Source organism: Chelmon rostratus, chromosome 7 (assembly GCF_017976325.1).
Source record: "Chelmon rostratus isolate fCheRos1 chromosome 7, fCheRos1.pri, whole genome shotgun sequence".
NCBI classification, from domain to species: domain Eukaryota; kingdom Metazoa; phylum Chordata; class Actinopteri; order Chaetodontiformes; family Chaetodontidae; genus Chelmon; species Chelmon rostratus.
In genome coordinates this window covers 20,256,900-20,278,832 of record NC_055664.1, presented here as the reverse complement: position 1 = coordinate 20,278,832, position 21,933 = coordinate 20,256,900, and the positions used below count along the sequence as shown (strand labels likewise).

Below are 21,933 nucleotides of genomic sequence, written 5' to 3'. Positions count from 1 at the left end.
TTAACTGGAGCCAAATTGATATCGAAGATCTTTCACAGAGCAAAAACAAGCTCGCAAGTGGAGCATCAGGAAAGAAGTTTGTTGTATAAGCATTTATATACTGCTTATAAATAAATAAATTCTATATTATATCCTTACATTTTTAATGTATTTTGATTCTTGAATGTTCGACCTCTAAGAAATTTGCTGTTTTAGACCCCAAAAATTAATTGATTAACTGAAAAAAAAAACAATTAGCAGATTAATCGATAATGTAAATAATCACTAGCTGGCCAGTTGCATTGTGGTTGAACTGCATTAGAGAGTTCACGGTGCAAAGAGACCACTTCCACATCTGGATTGGGGGATCTTATCGTAATATGAGCAAAATCCAATTGCTTGTTCAGATCTGTAACTCGACCCGTGTCGATGTGACTGGATGAAGTCTGATGTGAGCCTTCAGCTAATGCATTACAGCGGACCTCAACATGTGATCCAGCAGCCTTGTCTAATGGAGTCATAATGCATAGTAATACATGATACATGCATGGGCTCAGGAACAAAACACAGTTTGCAAAAGGTGGTTTTATTGGGGTTTTACACCGAATCTGAACTTTTTAAGATCACGGTTGTACAACAAGTTCTAATTATCTCTGAAAATGGGTTTTTTGATCCCAACCTGCTCCTGCAGTTGCAGACCTTCTTTTGGTAACTTTGCCCTCTAGCAGCACCGAATTCATGAGTATTGATTGGCTGAAGAACACACATACACACACTATTCATCTTTCCTTGACCTCTAATGCCAAAGGTTTGTAAAAGCTAATAAAAAGCTAAGTATTCAATCAAACTGCTCCTGCGAGCAATTTTCCTTGAAACTGTTTTTGTCTCATTGCAAGTAAAGAGCTCAGCTTTGGTTTGAGCCGGGCCAGTGGGAGCGGAGCGCTCATCAGAGTCTGAAGGTGGTTTTAGATTGGTGGAAGCGGCTCAGACAAGAACAGCTGCTCTTCCTCAATAATCACCGCACATTTGTGGGTTGGTCCCCAGCTGATTCCTGGAATTCTGCATCCACTGAATAAACTGCATGTATGTGATGTGATGCAAAGCATTAGGTCCACAGTTAGTGACATATTTTCAATATGGTCACAGTTTCAGGGCATTGCTGTTCACACACCCCTATTAGATAGGTGTAATTAGGCTAAGCAATGAATACATACAGCACTATGATTGATACATTGCTGTGGAGCCTGTATGATCCAGTGTGTGAGTCACGCCATTAATCAAAGTGCTGACATGAAGAGTAAATTACTGTAAAGCCAGGGGAAAAGAGGAATGGTCTGACGGCATTCGGTTTCTTAGATCTGCTGAGGTTGAGTTTGACCTCACAGTTATGACAGCTATCAGGCTACTCTACACCTCCGAACAGCATCGCTGTCCTCCCGAACGAGTGGCTCTGTCAGTCCGCTGCTGAGTCATGATGACATTGAGAATGTCCTTTAATAAGCGTGTTACAGCTGCGGCTGCTTTATAGCATGTCTTCATCACAGGCGCCATGATCACTGCAGTGAAGGAAGGGAGGCCCTTGCTGAAAATTTTAATTCTAACCAAAACCTTTACTCCAATTGGGCAATTTAAAAATAATTAAAGCCTGTAATAAATACACAAACACCTCCTCACATGCCCACTGTGGTATTAATTTCCCATAATTCTGCCATCTATTAAATGCTTGGGGTCCTCGCTTATCGGCTGGTAAGCTCAGGAATTGCCATCGCCTCTGTCGATATCTGCGGAGCGGAGCACAAAGAAAGGCGACCATATCCAGTATGAATGCATTTACTCAGATCTATAATTGATTGAAGCTCCAAGGCTTGTTTTTGTCTCCCTAGATGGTCAGCAGGATGTGATGTAATGAGATGCCTGAAGGTTTTTTTTTTTCTTTTGCTGCTTTTGCAGAGCTGATATCTAAGAAGGAAAAATCCCCCTTCTGTTTCAGCCAGTAGAAAGATAATTCTGACATTGTCTTCTAAATGTGTAAACTGTAATCTTGTGTGCCTAGACAACAGGTATAAAATAACAACTGTATTATATTCCAATCTTTAGATAAATCAATATTGCTCTGGTCTGCTTTTCCTTATGCTTGCTGTAGACTGAGTTTTCAAAGATAAACATAATTTAGAAATAGCATTCCCCTGCCTCCACTATTGCCTAGCAAGCTAGCTGTCATATATGGACAGGTAATGCTTTCACTGCATGTACATTTGTGACTATTTACAACCTAAGACTCAGCCCATGAAACACATATTGCTGCTAGTGTTGCTCATATTTCAGTGAGCATGTGATGAATTTCAAGGTTAAGGCTGTTTTTTGAGAAAAAGATGGCCAAAAAAAAAAGATGTTTAATCGTTCCTGCAACCGGAGCGGTATTTCATTTTCCTGTATGCCACACACATCAAGTCCTTTCCGTGTGAATTGACAGACAGGAGATAACCGTAGCGAGGTAAAAAGTCTCAGCTGCTGCTGTTGTCATCCCGGAGTATTTTAAGTAACAAAGCTGGCAGCGCAGCAGGATGAGTGTCTCCCTAACAACTGTCTTTGTCTTGCCCTGATAGGAGGGAATCACCGTGATGGATAATGACTTGACGGAGTATGTCCTTTGGCCAAAGTTGCTCGGCACTGAGGAAATTTTTGTTCCTTCTTTTCGCTTCATGTAAGGGCCTGGAGAGAAAAGGAGAGAGAAACAGAGAGGTGAGATTGTGTGGCTGCGAGAGCAAAATGGAGCAGGGAAGTGGAGTGTTTGATACAGTGAAGGGGAGCCATGTTGGAGATTAAGTGAGGCCGACTTGTCCTGGGCTGACACCGGACTTATCACACTGGGCCAGGTGATGATTTGATGCTTGGAAACCAAGATAAAACCGAAAAATCAGCTGTTAGACCATTGTGGACGGCTGAAGGACTTTATGTTCGAAGCACATTTACAACTTTATGCACCTCCCAGTGGTTGCTCAGTGTCACATTGCAGTCACACCGCTTCCCTGTCAAACTGGCTGTTGGAGTGGGCAGCAGCGCCGCCATACACACGAGTGGAAGCAGTTAATATGCATGGCATGATAGACTGTGAAATGATAGACTGTGAAACTCATGACACCTACACTCTTACTTTGTTTCTCGCCTTCATTTCTTAAACTCTTGACATGACAGCACTGACTCAAGCGCGAGATGAATTAAAAAGGACTGGAATGACTTATCAAAAAAGCAAAAGCTTGCGTCATAAATACTTCATTGGCTGGATGAATAGCTGAAGGTGACAAGCCTAAAGTCCCCCTCTGAATACAAATTGATGTACAGTAGAGCTGGAAGAGGAACCTGAGTGGAGAATTGTGTCTTTTAATGCATGAAGGCTCTCTGCAGACAAATGCGAGCGATATGGTAATCTCTCTTGGGTTGCGTGCTCCTGTTCTGCAGGCAGAGCTGCGACTTGTCATGTAGCTTGTTTTGAATTTTAGGGACAAGTGAGAAACTGAAGGCTTGTGACCTTGACAGTCTCCTCTCTCCTGTTTGAGGGGGGAGGGAAAAAAAAGTAAGAATGGAAGAAAAATTTTGCTGTAAAAATAGCCCCTTAAGTGAGTAAGGAACCCTTATCCTCATCCGTCTTTATGAAATATGTGCGAATAATGGCAATAGCTGTATGTTAAGGCATGCGGTAATTATTCCGACGCATAAATCACCTTATTTTCTCAGTCAAAAATCTCATCACGAGCAGAGAAGACTCGCCCGTTCTTTGTTTTGCGCAGATAAATTCCACAGCTGTGTCAAAATATGATAAATTTTTCATTATGCTCCCCTTTACACTTTGTTCTCCTTTAGCTACAATGATGCAGTGAAATATTAATGACAGGACACACATTCATAGTCATGGTATCTCCAACTCTGTTTTTCTGGTGCCTCTCCTGCTGCTTATGCTTCTTTCCTGTTGTTTCATAATCAGATCAGCGTTCATATCGCACCCAAAGCTGCCAAGTGGAAAAAGGAGCAAGCTCAGTCAATGAGATTATGAATGTATGACTGCTTCTCTTGTGTGCTGAGGAATGTTGCCTCCTTCAGAATAGTGTCTAGACGTGAATGACAAACATCCCAAAATGGCTCTAACACGTCCTAATTCCAACAAAATGGCTAAACACGCCTCTCGTCCTCCAGGTGGTGTTTCGCTGTGACGCCGGTGGGAGTCGCCTGCCTCAGCTCTGACTCTCTGACCGCCAGCTGATCGGGATGCTGATATGAAACCCGCGATGGAGAACAGGGCTTGATATCTGGTGAGATTGTCGTGTTTTCCGAGTCACTGCATACTGACTGTGAGCAGTTGCAGCTCCACCTTTAGCTGGGGCAGCTCTGCTGTAACTACGCCGAAACTGTTGTGCTAGCAGTGGTGCATCAGCAGATTGAAGCTGCAGCACTATGTAGATACCTCTGGGGATTTATTTCAGAAAAGACTACGGAAACTACAGGTGCGGAGCAGAACTGGGTCAAATTTGCAGATGCTCTTTCGTTCTTGCAGCAGCAGCATTTGTTGTACACAGTTTAAACAGCCATATGGGTGGAGTTTGCAAATCAGACTCAGCTTTATAGGCCAGGTATGTTTAGGCAGGCTCAGGTTTCCAGCACCTCTCAATGTTCTCAGTGTTCACAGTGCAGAGAACACTACGTTTACTGTGCATCGAAACAACCTAAACAGAGATCAGCAAACATGAAACTATGGCTATTATGTACAGACAAGTAGGTATGAGAAATGCATGCTGTATATAAACAACAAATGGACGACAACATACAGTGCAGGGTTACAAACAGTGTGTGGGAGTGTGCAGCATAAATATTGCATGACTAATGTAGTAAGTAACTTTATATGCCTACATTAGGTGCTTTATGGACAGTATATACAGTCTGCATAGATTTACGTTTGACAGTAATGGATAATATGTACATGTTGTTGCACAATCTGTATATAAGCCTGTCATGTACATTATTTGTAAGAATAGTAAATGTTTTGATTTTACAGGCTTAATGTACCCGACAGCACGCGTCTGATTTTGCTGTTCAAGAGGGCGAAAGGAAACTGTGTCGGTTTGGTTTTAGAAGTGCAGCAACACAAAGACGTGAGAGGTTCTTCAGCCCTCCCAAAAAAAGCATTTTCTGTATACGTTTATGTCACTGCAACAATTAATTACTGTATGTAATACAGGCTACAATGTTTTCCAGAATAATGGTTGTTTCACAACAACAATGAACAACCTTTTATCCTCCAAACTTGGAGAGGAGGTAGTAGTCCTTTTTCCAGCCTTAAGCAGTGCCTGCAATCTTTCTCTCAGACTGCATACAGCCCCCACAACCTCAAACAATAAGGTAGAGGAACATATATTTAGCCTGAGAGGCAAAACACGGGGCAAATAAAGCCACCAGGCACCTGCTCGACTGCTCACTGCTGTTTGTTTAAACTTATTGCTTTGAACCTGTCGCCATTTTTATCATCTGTTCTGTTTTCTCATCTTAAATTTGACTACTGGACAGTAAGAACTGACTGTCCAGAGAGATTTAAGTAATGAAAACCTCCATTCGCAGTGCAAATTCTGCCCTTGTGTGCATGTCTGCTTTGGTGCGCTGACCTCTGTATCACCTGCCAGAGGGCTGATGTTGGAACAGGTTATGTCCAGGGTGTGAGGTGTGATTTTACCTGCCCATTTCCCTGAATTAGGAGGCGTACAAGCACTGGAGGTTGGGCAGATTGGCACCAATGATCTTCTCTGCAGACCCAACTGTCTAGTGTATACTTCTAAAGTACTAAACATAAAGTAAAAGGCAAAGCCTGGCATCAAGCACCTTTTGACTGGCCTAAATATGCATTATATTTCCAATTATTTGACCCATGTGTGGTACAAAAAGGTCCAATCTGGAGTCGTAGTGTAATTCACTGCATCTCTAACTAACCTGAAACGAGCCATAAAATGCTGTTGAGAACGCTGCAGCAGTACATAAACTCAGTTTCATGTTTCAATCATACATTATATAGCATGAAACCATTAATTAAAACCTGCTACACGAGAGGATAGAGTTAATGATCTGTGCTGCATCTTCAGAGGGCAGTCAGCCGAGAATAATTGTGTGCATCTGAAGTGCAGTAGGTCCCTGTATCCCCTTAACATCTGTCTGCTGTACTCAGCGTAGGTTTGCATCCTGAAAATGTCATTGCACCACATCTAGGCGCTATATCTGATCCAGCCTGCTGCCAGTAAGAGTACTTTGCTGAGGGCTTAGTTTTAGGAAGAGGTCTGAGCAGTTCCCCTGGGGGAGTTCAGTGAGCGGGGGGTGGGTGGGGAGGTGAGCTTATTTTGCCTACCTCTGACCCGTCAGAACCCCTGTGGTTTCTGCGGTCAGGAGGGCATCACACAGTGCTGAGAACAAAGAAATATGATGGCTCCCACTTGTCCTCCTCTAGTTCAAAGGGAATGGCAGGGCAATGCTAATTAGCCATCTTGTGTTACGGAATTGAACATAACCGCTGTTCCCTTCAGTGTTCCCCCTCCCCCTCGTCGCCTAACAAGCAGCATCTACAACAGCCCTGCACCCTGCATAACTCTGCATATTTTGTGCACCGTGAGACATCCTGTTCTGTGTCTGTCCTGAAAAAGAAAATAATTCCCGTCTTTAGATTAATCCTTTTTGAGAGAATTGAATTCACACTTCCCTGTCAAGCAAAAGCAATTTGCGCCCATATGTATTCTTTGGACATCTTCGCCCAGCTGTTCTTTCGAGTGTAGTTTAATCCTGGTTGTCAAGTTTGAGGGCGATAAGAGGCGGAACAACAGGATTCCCCACCAGTTCATCTCTGCTTGTGCAAAATGATGGTTCTACAACGGAGAAAACTGTGCTCTGTAAGTAGATAGTGAATGCAGGTCTTTAATCAGGGATCGACGGGAGAGTGAGGAGGAGGTCAAGTTATTACCCTCACATATTCAAAATTCCAGTGGCGGCAGTGTGCATATGCGCCTCCCCTCCCCTGCCTTGTATTCTGTGGTCTGCCTGTCTTGTCAAAGTAATCTGAGTCTTGCAGTCAGTGTTTCCTGGAATACCAAGTATTGAAGGCAGTGACAGGCAGCATTGAGTAGCAGCTCAGGGTATTCTTGAGGTTTGCAGCACGCTGCCGTGTTAAGCCATCATCTGTACCTGATTCCTGTTACCACAGCTCTAATCATCCGCAGAAATTAAGATATCCACCCCGCGTCATCCGCGTCCCAGAATAACAAGGGCCCTGTGGATTTGAAGCGGTGCAGCTGAAGCGGTTTCAAACAATGGCGGAGGAAAATATGGCAAAATCAAACACACCTGCGTGCGTGCGTGCGTGCGTGCGTGCGTGCGTGCGTGCGTGCGAGCACAAGTCAGATACAATAGATGCGTAGCTCCAGGGGAGGTGTGCTCAGCGTCTTGGTGCTGTCTCTCTCTTTCTCTCTCACAGTCAAATATCTTTTTGTTCGTGCAGATGCACTCAGGGTTGGCAAACACATTGAAAACTGAGTCACTTAAACAGCCTCATCTTGACACACAGCTGACTCACAGTCTATTGATTTCTTCACACATCATACTCTTTTGTACTGTTTGTTGTTATGTATATGTACAGGAGGGAGGGCATTGTTTGAACTCATCCGAAGCACATACGCTTGTCTCGGAGCAGCGTTATGCAATTAAAAATTCAGAGCCATGGTTAATGACGTGTGGAGGTGCAACCTTATTGCATTTATCCTTAGTAGTTACCAGAAACACGACGGAGTTTAAGAATCCATTTACAGTAATGGCCAAGAATAGCACAAACAGTGTTTGTGTGCAGAAGCAAGCCTGTCTCCCCGAGCGGCAAAACAGAGAACCTCTCATCTGTGTTGTCATGCAAGTGTAAAGCCCGGAGCTCATTCATTCAAAATAAAAGGTGCATTACATTTTGATGCAACTTTTGCTGCACTGCTTGAATTCAAAGAGGCAAGCTTTTAACCTAAAAAGGCATCCGTAACCACGGAAAAGTTTTCTACTCACAGTTTATAAATTCGTCATTTCATTTCGCGGAGATCATCCCGAATCACAGAGCAGGACAAAGTCGTCTGTCTTGTTCGCGGCGATCGGAGACAGACGTTACTGGACTTATTAAGAGTTCTGTGATACAGACAGAAGTGTGCTCAGGCATGAGGAAAACCTATTTAGATAGTGAAAATAAATTATTTTTTCCCCTGAGGAAACACAGACTTACAACATACCTCAACTAGGCTAAAGCTAATTATGCTGCGCCGTGTATGTTGTATGAATATTCTATTATGGTGCTTTTTTTAAGAGACTCGAAGCTTTTCTCTTAAGGTGCTAAAATAAATTATCACTGAATTTGATTATAGTCTTTTATGCAAATACAAAAGGATGTTTATTTAAAGGGCTATTTCTGTATATCAGATCAATGCCTTTACCACCTGCTGTGCCGGGACATGAACAGAAACACACCTGCTGTGCTCCCCTTACCCCTCTTTCATTGTAAATGTGAACGTCTGAACATTTTTCCTCAAGTCTCCACATTCTGCTCTGTAGGTGTTTCACGGTATAACATGGCCGGTATCCATTTCAGTATCTGTGCATCGGTCGGAACGAGGCCGTGACAGGAGCCCCCTTCCTTTCATATCATTTACCAAACACAGCGTATGGGAGTAGGCCGCGTGATAGTGGCAGACGAGTAGCTGGTTATGAGCCACAGCTCCTCCATTGTCTAGCATGCTGGAGAAAGAGTGGGAGCCCCTAAAGAGGCCTGGCAGAGTCTCTGCTTCCATCTGCCTGCATGCCTCGCCATGGAGCCCAGCTCACACCACTTGAGATTATACTCACGTCCAAGCTGTTACTGTAATTTGCATTGGCTCATAGGCAGAGGAGAGTGAGGAGGAGGAGGAGCTGCGGATGAGGCAGGGATGTTATAAGTGGTCCTGGCAGCACAATGAGCTTGCTTGGGTGTAGTATTATGGACAAGTGGCGTGGACAGAGCTATATTAAAGTGCAATAATGGCACTGAGCAAGTTGCCCTGCTGTCCAAGATTATAGTCTGTCTTAGGGCGGGGAGTGAATTATAGAAATGTAGTGTTTGAAACTATCCCAGTCATACTCGGTATTGGTATCGCATGCTTTATGGCTGCATTACTCTCAGTTCATTCCCAGAAGCCGTCTCCAGCAGCATATGAAAACTATTAGTCAGAGTACATGAAGCAAATAAGAAACTAATTCCAAACGCCGATGCTTTTTGTTATGTATTCCACCAATTAGCGAGTGATATGTTCATTTCTCTCGCAATTCATTTAGATGAAAGGTCACGCACCTGGAGAACGCCCACGCAAACACAGAGAAAATAAGCAGTCTCCGGAAGAAAGGGCCAGGGCCGAGGATCAAACCGAGAGACAAAAATAGACGAGCTGCTGCGCTGCCCTCCCTGTTTCAGATCACACATCAAGCCCGGGATGTGATCAGAAAATCGTCTTCGAGCGTTCATTCAAATCCAAGGCAGCGGTTTCATTTGCAAACCATTCTTCTGAAGCGTGCAGGCGTCTGCATCGAACGTGGCAGCAGCGCCCATTTGGGAGACGTGGAATGTAGAAATTGCTCGATGTCGGATTTTGAATTAAATTCACGTTTTCCCCAATAAAAGGGAACAACACCAAAAAAACACTTTCACCTCAATCCCACCAAATGTTCTCTGATGTCCTCATTTTTCAGGCTTAATTTGTTCCTAACTTGATAGCTTTTGGACTGCAATTTGGTTCAGCGGCTAATTTATCAAATTTACTAATTAACTACAGACAGACAATAAAGAGCAATTTCTGATAATGCCACCTCCATCAAATAGGTTGGGAACTAATTATTTATGGTACAGCCACAAGCACAAGGACTCATAATGAACTTCTTCTCGCTGGAGGTGAAGTCACTACATGTGCAGTATTTAATGTTTCCTGTGCATCAACGTCGACCAGCGCAATTATTTCAGTCAATAGATCGCAACCTTTTTTGTTGTATTTTATTTACAGCCAATAAATTTCCAAGGTTAAAAAAACTGTGACGCGAAGGCAGCAGCTAGAGTATGTGAAGACGAGGCTGCAGGTTCAAGTTGTAATCATTTTTATTTCCTTTGGCAAGCTTGTAAGACATCAAAAATTCTACACAGCAGTTTATCAACGCTGACTTTCCATTATAGAGAACGTAAAATGAAAAAAAAAATGAATGTAGATAAAAATAATAATTATATGTCTGACGAGATGGCTAAATATGCCTTTCAGTTTCAAATAACAGGCCTGACAGGTTCGTGACGAGGGACTCACGAAGTGTGGCGTGAGCTTGTCTGCAGCCTAAACATTTCATTCACATAATTGCTAATTATACAGCTATGTCATGGATTTTATGCGTTGCCCTGATTTCCCCAAATAGCTATAATTGGAGGCACAAATGACAAATAATGATTGAATTCGCTCAAGAATATCAGACTTTTTAATCGTGCCGTCTGTTTGAACGTGGCAGGTATTGCTTGTAGAGAGAAAATGCAGACATGGGTCATAATTAATTTCTTTCAACACATCCACACACAAACAATTAATTGTTATCATGCATGTTGTGCGGACCCATTTGTTTAATTAAGCTAATTCTTGGCATTTTGGAGGATGGGCAAACTTAAATGATAAAAGGAAAATCTCCGCAGGGTAGTAGGGCAGTTTAAGGGTTATTTGAGTTATTTCAGCTTTGCATATTTCCCATGCATGTGGCTCTATGGATCATGCTAACTCTGCACCAGCCACCTCTGTTGTAGAGATTTGGGAAAAGGAGCATTTGTGCAAAACATCACATATCGGGGCAAGCTGCACAAACCTCCCACATCTTTCCAAATAGACATGAATCATTTCAAATGCTCATCTCTGAGGCCGACTACAATTAAACACAGAAAGTAGAAGCCTGGAACGTCCATTATGCATAGCTGCATAGGCATCTACTTAAGGCCACAATAGTCACATTCATGGTAAATGCTGCAGGCTGAAATGATCCTTTGAGGATTACATTTAAAGAGTTCATAAGAAAAGACCAGCATGATGCCAGTTCTTCATGGTGCAGCCCAAACAAAAACTGAAACAAGATCAGGATGATACAAAACATGCAAATGAAGAAATGCACATATGCAAATGCTAATCCAGTACTGACAGTGTTATAAAAGCAACTAGTGCACTGAATTCAGGGTTTTTTTGGTATGTTTGTTTTTTGGTTTGTTTTTGGAAGAGTCACAGTAAACAACCAAAGGGACATAATGACTGGCTCTTGGTGATGAAATGATGTTGTGGGAAACAGCCAGTGTGCACTTTAATTCACTTCATTGTCTTGGTACAAAGCCAATTGTAGATAAATCCACACCTTATGTGTATTTACTGCCCCACTGCCACCGTGCATGCATTGACATTGCAAGGTGCTTTATGTGAAGCGGAGACAGGATTAGTGAAGCTCAGACGGCCTGCAGTATATATGAATATAATACCCACAATATATGTTTGACAAAAGTTCTGCCTAAACCTGCTTTACACAGGCTTTCCTATGAAGTGTGTCAAATTGAAGCTCTATTATTTGTGTGCGCTGAGTGAATCACATGCAGTTATAGCTGTCTGTTCTGAGGTTGTAACACACACTCATGAGCATTACAGCCTCGAGTGAATTGGGGCCACTGTCTTCTATATCAATTAGAGCTGTGTGAGTTTCTCATTACTTCATCCCGTTTTCACAATAAATGTATTTACGCGGATCCCATTAGTAATAAATCTCAATTGTTTTTGCTATATAAATGATAGAGTAGTTGTAAAGGAGAAGGTAGACGTTGGATATTTACTTTGTATTTGACTCAAGGAACAAAATGACGAATGGGACCATCTGCCTTTAGTAGGATATGGTTGGTTGGGTAGCAGCACAGTGCACTAGTTTAAGAGGACTAAGAATTAGCCATGCTAGCAGCTCAGTGAGGCTGCAATTAGCCACTGTGGTGCTATGAGCTAAATGCTAACATCGTCACACGCTTGTATGCTCACAATGACAATGCTAACATGCTGATGTTTAGCAGGTATAATGTTTACCATGTTCATCATCTTTGTTTAGCATGTTAATTAGCACTGAACACCAAGTACAGCACAGGCTGATGGGAGTGTTGTTAGATAGATAGATAGATAGATAGATAGATAGATAGATAGATATACTTTATTTATCCCAAGCAGGGAAATTGCAGAAGTTCTGCAGGTATTTGGTCACAAAGCAACATATTGCTAAATGAAAAGTCACACAAAAGTTATTACGCAGTTTCATTGCAATCCATCCAATAGTTTTCACTCGAAGTCATAAATGTCGACCTCATGGTGGCGCTAGACATAAAGTCCCAATTTTGTCCCAATCCAACGTGTAAATGAGATATTTCACTGGATACATGAAAGATTGATATCAGTACCTAATTTCATGGCAATCCATCCAATAGTTGTTGAGACGATTCAATTTCAGTCAATCTCAGTAGCTTTGTCGTCCATGGAAAAAACTCAATTTGTCTATCATACTGTGTGTGTGTGTGTGTGTGTGTGTGTGTGTGTTGGAAGAAAATCCAAAATCTTTGCCTCATTGAAATTGATTTAAAGGAATTCATTGTTTGTGATTCTGTTGTGTGATTAACAGATGGTGGACATTGTTTGCTTCAGACACGGTTCCTTTGTTATGGAACAAGCCGGTTAGTAATCCAGCTTTAATACATGACAAAAGCTCATATTAATGATAGATCAGTGGCTGCCTTGTAGAAGTGAATGCAGTGCATTTCAACAGGGAAAGGTTCAAAAAGTTCAGCCGTTTGATACATTTTCTCTCCGCAGTGTAAATCGGCTCTTCACTGTAGTCTACTGAGGCAGCGGAGTACATAACAGGCATACATAATGCCCTGCAAGGGTACATACAGAGCGGGATCAATACAGTATAGGAACCTTTGGAGGAGGATTTGAAACTAAGTCTGGATTCCTCTGCATCGCTGTAGCGCAAAGTGGCACCGCAAGGCACCAATTCAGAGCGTATATTCAGCTCGTTTGCACAGAGCGAGCAGGGCATGGAGCCGCTATGCTAAGGGACGAGACGACAAGATTAAAATAAAACAGCAAGTCGGTGAATAAATAGATATGTGTCGAGGACAAACAATGAGGAAATAACAAAACTGTCATCACATGGGAAGGCAAGCAGACGCAACATATAGACAAGACAATCATGCTGGGCTTGTAAGTCGCCAATACTTGTAGCTGGATTTCAAAATAACTAAGCCCTGAAATAGAAATCCCATAAGCTGCGTGTCACTCAGAATCACTGTCTGTCTTCGTATTGTTTGCTTGCAGCTCCCGCTTTTATCGCGCCTTGTTTGTCTGTGCTTTTCTTTTTTATTTTGGACAAATATGTCGCGTGTACTTCGGCAGTCTCTGGGAAGGTGTCAGTGAAGCTGCTACGTGAAGGAAAGAGCAGCAGCCACGCTGCGTGTTGTTGAGATGTTTCAATTAAAGATGCACAGTCAGCGTGTTTGAGTCGGTAAAGAAAATATGTGTCGTGTTTTATGCTTCATTTGCTGGTTGTTCATATCATTCAGTGACGGGAAGTAGGTTTACTGAAGTACTGTACTTGCTTCAAGCTAAAAGAGCTTCATGCTGCTTTTGTGCTCCACTGTGAGCAACATTATCAGATCCCTCTGTACGTCCTGCACATATGGTGTTGACAATAAAGTTGACTTCGACTAAATTTTTGTGGGAAATTATACACTTATATATATTAAATTATGTACTATATAATGAGCTTATGAAATACAATGTTCATACAATAAATTCAAGCATCTTACATGTTGCAGCATCAATAATGATAATAATCCAGTAGAATAATGTGTAATAATCTAACACTGACAGAGCTGCATTAGTCCCAATAATAGTTTCATTTTTAAGTGGTATTTTGAATTCTGGACTTTTACTTGAGTATTTGTATTTTGTGGCATTCCTACTTTTAATTTAGTCAAAGATCTTCATACTTCCACCATTGATATTATTAAACACCAAACAGTAAAGTTCATCTTTATCATACTTCCTGTCTGAGCCCTACAGTGTGAATAAAGTGTGAACTTCAAAAGGCCACCTTCACCTCTGAGTGTGAACCTCTGCAAAAACTCTCGCAGCAGATCTAAAAGAGGCAAGTGGCCATTGTAAATGGAGGGCAGCGCATTGTCCTATTTATTCTATTAATCATGACTGCTAGCAGATGGAATCCAATCAGAGGGGGTTTTTTAGCTCAGTTGTGGAGGCAATTTGTGCATCAAGTGGATTGACTGGGACAACACCATGTCTAATAATTCTATTATGCATCAAATGGTGCTTGTGATTAATGAGGCTGTTTTAGTGAATAATTCAGTGGATGTACAGTAATCAGGAAAGACTCAGTGCAGAAATGTTGCATGTGTGGCTGTGAGACTTAAAAAGCGGGAAACAATCACTTCACGCAGAAAAAAGCCCTCTCTTGTCCTTCATGTAAATCAGCTCCCCTATGATTGTTTGAGTGCTCTGATGTATGGAGCGTTACGTCATACGATTGTTTGTGAAGAACGTCTGATGGAAAGATTGGAATTAGAAGAATGGTGAGATCAGGAGGCAGACAATGAAAATCAATCAATTATTTTAATCATTTGATGAAGCCAAAATGCTTTATGTGAATACCTTCTGGTTTTCTTTATCTTCTGTGATGGTAAATTGGGTGTTTTTAGGACTAATGTTCACGCAAAACAAACAATACAAATACTTAAGGCTCTGAAAAATTATTATTTTTCACTTTTTTAATACTTTATAGATGGAACAATCGATTGATTGATTGAGAAAGTTCATCAGCAGGTGAATTGCAGTAAATTTGCTCAGCCTCTCTGAGACTGTGTAGCAGTTGTTGCTGGTACGTCCTCCAGTTCTTTCCATGTTATTTCCTTTTTGTTCGAACACTTGTTACTCACCAGTTAGCAGCTGACATTCAAGGCTGCGTGTTTGAGAAGTAGTTTGTTGTTTAAACTTTAGAAAGTCTTATTTTTAAAAACATATTGCAGTAATTTGTAGCTGCAGCAGCAGCAGCAGCTATTTAGGGTTGCTTATGTCTGGGGGAGGGTTTTCAAATTAAAAAGAACAGGTAGAGCAGCACATAAAGGCTAACAATCAATCAGCTAAGTGTTCAATCAACAAGTGACGTGCGCGACGATACTTACGCAGCACAAATGCAACCCTAATGTTCTCAGTGTTGCTTAGGGAAGCTCGTACAATTACATTTTATGGAGCCACAATAGTTTGTGCTCCTCAGTTCTTCTTCTTTGAAAGTTTTAAATGGGACGTAATTGAGAAGACCGGCTTCGCATGCCGACATAATTATAATATGCAAATGCGTCTCCTGTTTACGACGATACCCCCCATCCCCCTTGATGAGATGCGACCAGAAATCCCCGGGGCGGCGGAGCCTCGGTTCAGGCGTCCACTGGCGGAGACGGAGCTGACTCCAATGAACTCGGCCTGTCAATAATTATGCCAGCATCCTGACAAGAGTCGCACAAGGGCAGCAAGCAGTTCACTGCCTGCGCCGTCTAATTGGCGTTTACGGTTCCCTGACAATGTCATGTCCAGAAAGTATCCTCGCAGCGCTCCGGCTCTGAGCAGATGTTTTTCTGAGTAAAGGACACTCTCTGGCATTGTTTGTATTCAGTCACTGTCGTCAATGTCACATTCAAAGTATACTTTAGCTTCAGCTGCTTTGACTGCAATCCAGGGCTGCCACTAATGATCACTTGTTATCACTAAACTGCTGATTATTTTTTTATTTATTAATTAACCAGTGATTGTTTGCTCTTTAAAATGCCATGCAGTCATGAAAACGGCCATCATAATTTTCCGGAACCTTAGCTAGCATATTCACATTGCTTGTTTTGTCAAAATATTCAGTTCACTGCCATAGATGACGAAAAAACACCAACAGAAAATACCTCTCTACCGTCCACCTTAAAGACTCAATGCCAGAAATCTAATCATGTCTAATAATACATGATAAAATAAATAAAAAGGTAAGAAACCTGTTGCTGATTTGATTTTAGCAGCTAAAACAAGTGAATTTTGTTGCTTTAATAAAAAACTCAATGAAATTAATTTAGTTTACTATCATATAAAACAAGAAAGGTGATGAGTTCTCACAGCTGGAATAAGATAATATTCCACATTTATGCAAAAAAAGAAACAAAAAAGACCAATCAATTATCCAAATAGCTGCGGATTAATTTTCTGTTAGTCATCTAATCGTTTCAGCTCTACTGTAATCTCACATGACTGCAGGTTTTAATAGCCAGAGGAGGCTCGGTGGAAAGCTGCCCTCTAAAAGGAAGCTACTGTAACCATGTTATCATGTCAGGATTACATCAGGTGAGGCATATTTCATTGTGAGTGACTGTGAGGTGGCAGGTAATAGCACATTCCTGTCCATTTCAATGGTGGTAGCCGACATTCATGTACATTATTCTCACTGAGGACAAAACTGGGGTGTTTCTTACGTGGCACTCCTGTGATTTATCAGATCTGCTGCGTTATCTCGAGTGGCTGTTGAATTTGCGAAGCCCCGACTTCTCTCTGCTTATTTAATTACGAGAATATCCTGGAGAATTCACGGGTGCCCTAATTAAACACGACGTGGGTGTAGCTGAGAAGGTGAAAAAGCTTTTTTCAAGTTTAGAATAGACTGACTTCTGATTTCATGACTTCATCTCAGTCGCGAAGGTGCGTTATCATCCTCGCACCTGCTCGTCCTCTTTAATGTGCAACATGGATGCTTGCGGACGCGGCGGCGGGAAGGTGTTCCACAGTCAGAAATAGCACGAGCTGTTTGAGACGCCATCTCTCAGCTTTCGTTTGATTCCTCCTGCATTGTTTATGATGCTCTCTAAGCTCTCTCTTTGAGTAGCTGATTATTTAAGAAATTGCACTTACTTGCAGTCCTCGCCTTTGTGTCCTCTTTCAACGGAGCTCTATTGTAAATTCGTGAACCGTAAGAGCATTTTTAAGAGGGGTTTTATCTTTTGTTCGTGTTTTCTGTCAGTGTGTTTGAGAGAACACGCTCTCATACCAGCACACCTGACCCTGAAGACTAAGTTAATTTATTCTCCTTTGTTTTCTCCTCTTGGGCTCTTTCTGCGTTCTGTCTTTGTTCAGTGTTAATGTGCAGGTACAGTACAAGGATGTGAAGCTATAGGTGTCTGTATATATTCTCTGGTGTGTGTGTGTGTGAGGGGGCGGCTGTGTGTGTTTTCATGTCTTCACGTGTACGTGCCTTATGCAGAATTGCGCTTGTGTGTAAATACAATATATCCTCTTTTGTTTGATGAAGGATAACATTTAATGATAGTTTTGTTGTTCAGGATCTGGATCACAATGATCCAGCTGATTTTTGTGATCCGCTGTATTCAGCCCGATCCATTTAATTTCATTAGTCAGTATTGATTAATTCATCCAGTACTTTTTTAAATGGATGAATCAAAATTTGTTATTTTATTTCTCTTAATTGCATTTTTAGCACAGGTTTATAAGCACACAAACACAGTGTACTTAAGCTCGGGGCCTGTGAGTTTTCCCCCATGAAAACCAAACCCACCAACGCAACTAGTCGTGCCGACAGCCCACCCACTGCCCACCAACCGCACCCTGAGTTCAAAAAACCAAGCAAACATACAGAAACCAATATTAAAAAGGGGAGAGAAAAAGGAAGGGGAGAATAAACAGTGGGGGAGCTCAGCTGTCCTCAGGCTCAGGCAGAGTCGTCAGTCACTCATGCCATCCTGAAAGGGTCTCCCAAACCCCCCAAATATACAAAAAATACAAAAACATCATCGTGAAAAACTGGAACCAAAAATCAGCATTTCCTCTTGATAACTGACTTAACTGGTGATCAAAATAGTTTCCAGTCATGCGACTGACTGATTGATTGACCGCTCCATTTGCCATCACTGCAGTTTGATCCAGTGCGACGATCACCACGCAGCCAGACACGAGGCAGAAACATTTCCAACCTTCGTTCAAGGTAAATGTTCAGTTAAGGTCTGAATGGGCACAATGGCTCAGATAACTCCCACACAGCCGGTTAAAGGACGGCTCCTCCCTCAAAGCCACGAATTCAGCATACGACTGCGTGCATGGATAAAACAAACCTACAGAAACACACACAGTCACTTCAAAGCATCAAAATGCACGAGTAGAAATAAGTATGTTCACTTCAGACTGAAGGGACCGCTCACCTAAAGCAGGTATCTGACCTCAGTATGAAATCGTCTTCACTGTCAGCCAGCAGCACGCCCTCCCTCTCCTCCGGCTGCCACCGCCACGGAAAAAGCGGCTTGTTATCTCCCACAACCTCCAGCATTTAAATTAACTTCTTTTTTTTGTATTATTCCTGCTTGTTTTCCCTCCCACTCAAACACACCTCTAATACAGATGAGAGTCATCACGCATTAGGGTCCGCAGGGAGAGCTACTTGGCTCTCAAATATATCTGAAATGTCTCTTCTAAGTCTGACATGAATTTTAAGCTTTTTTGTGGAAGCAAAATAAAAAGAATAAATAAATAAATAAAAACTCGATGTTTCGCAGATGTTCAGTGTTAAGTAGAAATAAATATATTTGTGAATTAATGAGATTTATTGTTTCTACAATTTTCTGTTCTGCAAAAGGATTCTCAGGATTTTTCAGACCCTTGCAAGGCGTTAACTCTGACTGGAAGACAGTAATAATAGATAGCTAATAGACGAATGTATTAAAAATATATATTTATTTTAGACATATTTGTCAATAAACAGGGCGTGCCATTTCAACAATGCTCGTTCTTGATCACTTGCTGAACATTTGATCCAGATTCCACATTTTCACACTTTCATATGCTGCTCAGATCTCATATTCAGGCTTTTTTTTTCTGCAGGCCTGCAGGCCTTTTTAACCATTCAGAGTAATTCAGCCTTTTCCAGCCAACGGCAACAAATGTCAGAGGAAGCTCGATGGATTTTAGGCTGTGGGATGGATCCAAATTTAGAAAACTTGTACATCGTGTTGAATGTCAGGTTCGCTCCTGGAGGGCTTCAGGCGGGTCCACATCTTCAAATTCTAACAAATTATAATGCTAATCTCACTATGTGCAGACGCAAACAGGGATTTATTTAAATTAGAATTAGCAAATACAAATTGGAGTTAATAAAGTTGTAGCTGCACTGTGCAGCTGGTTTCTAAAGACTCAAATGGTATGCAGATTTTTGACAGCTCCGTATGTGTATAGGCATACATGCATGCATGAACATATATGTTTGAGTATCATAGGTAGAATTGTTTGCATGGGTGTATGTAAATGTGTTTATTTTCTTATTCATTTCCTGAATGTGTCAGAATGTGAATGCAAGCTCAATTAGAAATGCATGTGTCTAATCCATCTCAGTAATCCCCTGCGAGAGGCTGTGCGCCTGCATGACTGGACACAAAAACAAACCTCCAGCTCACCTTGTGGCCCCCCCCTTGTTGTCTACATATCGATTCGGCGGCCGCCACTAATATGAAGCAATAAACCAGAAATAGAAATGAGAGGCGGAGCTGCCCTTTTCTTTTAATTCCACTTGGCCATTCCACTCCTCAGCGCCGATTGAGATTGACGCCGTGCGTTTCGGGCAGCTCAACATCATCTTAATGCAATTCAAAGACCTACATTCTACTGCAGAGTTGCTGTGGCAACAAAGTCCCTCCCCTCCTCCCTGAGATGCTGAAAGATCAATAGAGTATCCTCGACGGTGTGGCAGGAAATGCTCTGGCACAGATGGTCCTCAGAGAAACCATGAGCTTTGTGGCCTAGTTAGCATCGGAAAACTAACACAATCAAGCAAGGTCACTATTATATTGAAATTTCTAAACATGTGCCACAATATTAGATTCAATCTGGGCCAAAGACTTGCACTGTTGAAAGTCTCTCACTGGACTGCGGCTCTTACATACTTAACAGGAAGTGTGCACTGCTGTAGCTTACTTGATTGTTTTAGCTTTCCCAGCGTCTTTAAAAAAGGAAATCTGGGGAATTAATTTAGACAAGGCAGATGCACTGAGCTGCCAACAATAAAGGAGCATTGTTGAATAAATAAACTCTGTCTGAGGGGGTTTGGAAATTTCTCTCTCACAGTGTTCCACCTATTGCGTATGTTTTCAGATGGAAATGGTTTATCGTGTATGTTCTTTGTTGAATAAATTGCAAAGGAGAAATGTTTTTGTCGATTTCAAACAGTTAAGGTGGTTCTGTTTCAGAGATGGAGATTATAGCAAAGCCTGAACAAAAAGGGAGGAAACAAGCAGCGGTCTGGGTTCAGTGTCTTCCTTAAATATTGTTGAATAGTCTACTGACATATAGCATAAAGTAGTAGTCATACAGCCGTCAGTGTTTACTAAAGTCTATCAACGAGCTTTAAGCTTTAAGCTTTAAGAAACTATCCCACTGGTGCTTCAAGCTGTTCCACTTCCCTCAGAAAATGACATCAGACAGACCCAGATTTTAATGAGAGCTCTGATTGGACAACAGTATTTCATACTTAACGAGGTGCCCTCTTGTCTGTCAGATAGTAGCCAGCCAGCAGTGTGTGCGTGCGTGCGTGTGTGTGTGTGCGTGCATGAGAGCACAAAAGCAGAAGCATCTGGGAATTTTCACTGCTGGCTGGCAAATGCAGAGCAGGTTGATGTGAAATGTCAGCGGTGCGCTCGCAATTTCTCACTTCTCTCACTATCTTGAACACGTATAACAACTCTTATCAGACCCAAATTTGTTTTGTTGACGACATGGTTTCGAAAAAACGGAGTGTTTGTGCCAAGCATACGAAAAAGTTCAAGCCTGAGAGAAAGAGGAAGAGAGCTTGGCTTGTGCTTTATTTCTGTTATGAACTTTGATGTGATATTTGAAATATTCCAGGTTTTTGTTTTTGTTTTTATAAAAATTTAATTCAGGACTGTTGCCGCTCTGAGAATGAGATGTTTTTGCTTCGGGCCCAATGGGGGACAGAATCGCTGGTGTTAAAGACGTCAGCACCACCTCAACGTGGTGGAAAAAGCCCAGACAACGTGGCTGTAAAGCATCAAAAAACGGTGAAAACCAGAGGCAATTTGTGTTGCAAATCCACAGCCAGCTTTTTCCTGTATGAATTAAAGTGATAACGCTGGACTTCTAAAAAAAGAAGACATGCGGTTGAGTGACACGCTGGATATGTTCGGGATCAGAACTGTCACCCTGTGGGGTTGGATGGGGTGGTGGGCTGTAGCAACCCTTGTGTCATTCTCTAAACCTAGACAAGAAAAGTCAGTTGTCATCTCTTTACTTTATCGGCGTTAACAGCCTCTCTCATCAGCGGCGAAGCTTAAGGCATAAGCAATCAAGCCGGATGCCAAAGAGGGTAATAGCACTGACAATGTAGCATCAGCACATCGCCGTTTGTGCTCCACTGAGGTCTCTTATGGTTATTATAGCAAAGGATCACTTTTTACTCCTGTCACCACAGGCGTGTTCTGTCCAAGGCTGAAATCAATACCTCTAAATGGGAATCAGAGAATCAGAACATCCCCAACGCTCCCATAGGACGGACTCGAAAAACAAGGCGCATTCCCGCCGTTTTCACCTTTACTTTTTGTTGCCGTGATTTACATGACAGGTTTCTGTCTAATTTTGCGGTACATCTGCGGCGCGCGGGGCGGGCAGAGAGCATGAAAAGGTCATGAAAATCCTTGAGCGCTGTTGACAAGTGCCCTTTGCTACCTTTAATTCTTCATCCCGACGTGGAAACTCACAGCTAGAAAAACACACAAGCCTT

At 42.0% G+C, this 21,933-nt stretch overlaps 1 protein-coding gene across 1 annotated transcript in view; it reads left to right on the top strand.

Moving 5' to 3' along the window:
- lrfn1 (leucine rich repeat and fibronectin type III domain containing 1) overlaps window positions 1–21,933 on the top strand; it is a 45,658-nt gene that overhangs the window by 18,544 nt on the left and 5,181 nt on the right. The window contains exon 2 of the mRNA XM_041941146.1: window positions 4,171–4,286. The gene's annotated coding sequence lies outside the window, so the exon portion shown is untranslated. The remainder of the gene's footprint in view (window positions 1–4,170; window positions 4,287–21,933) is intronic.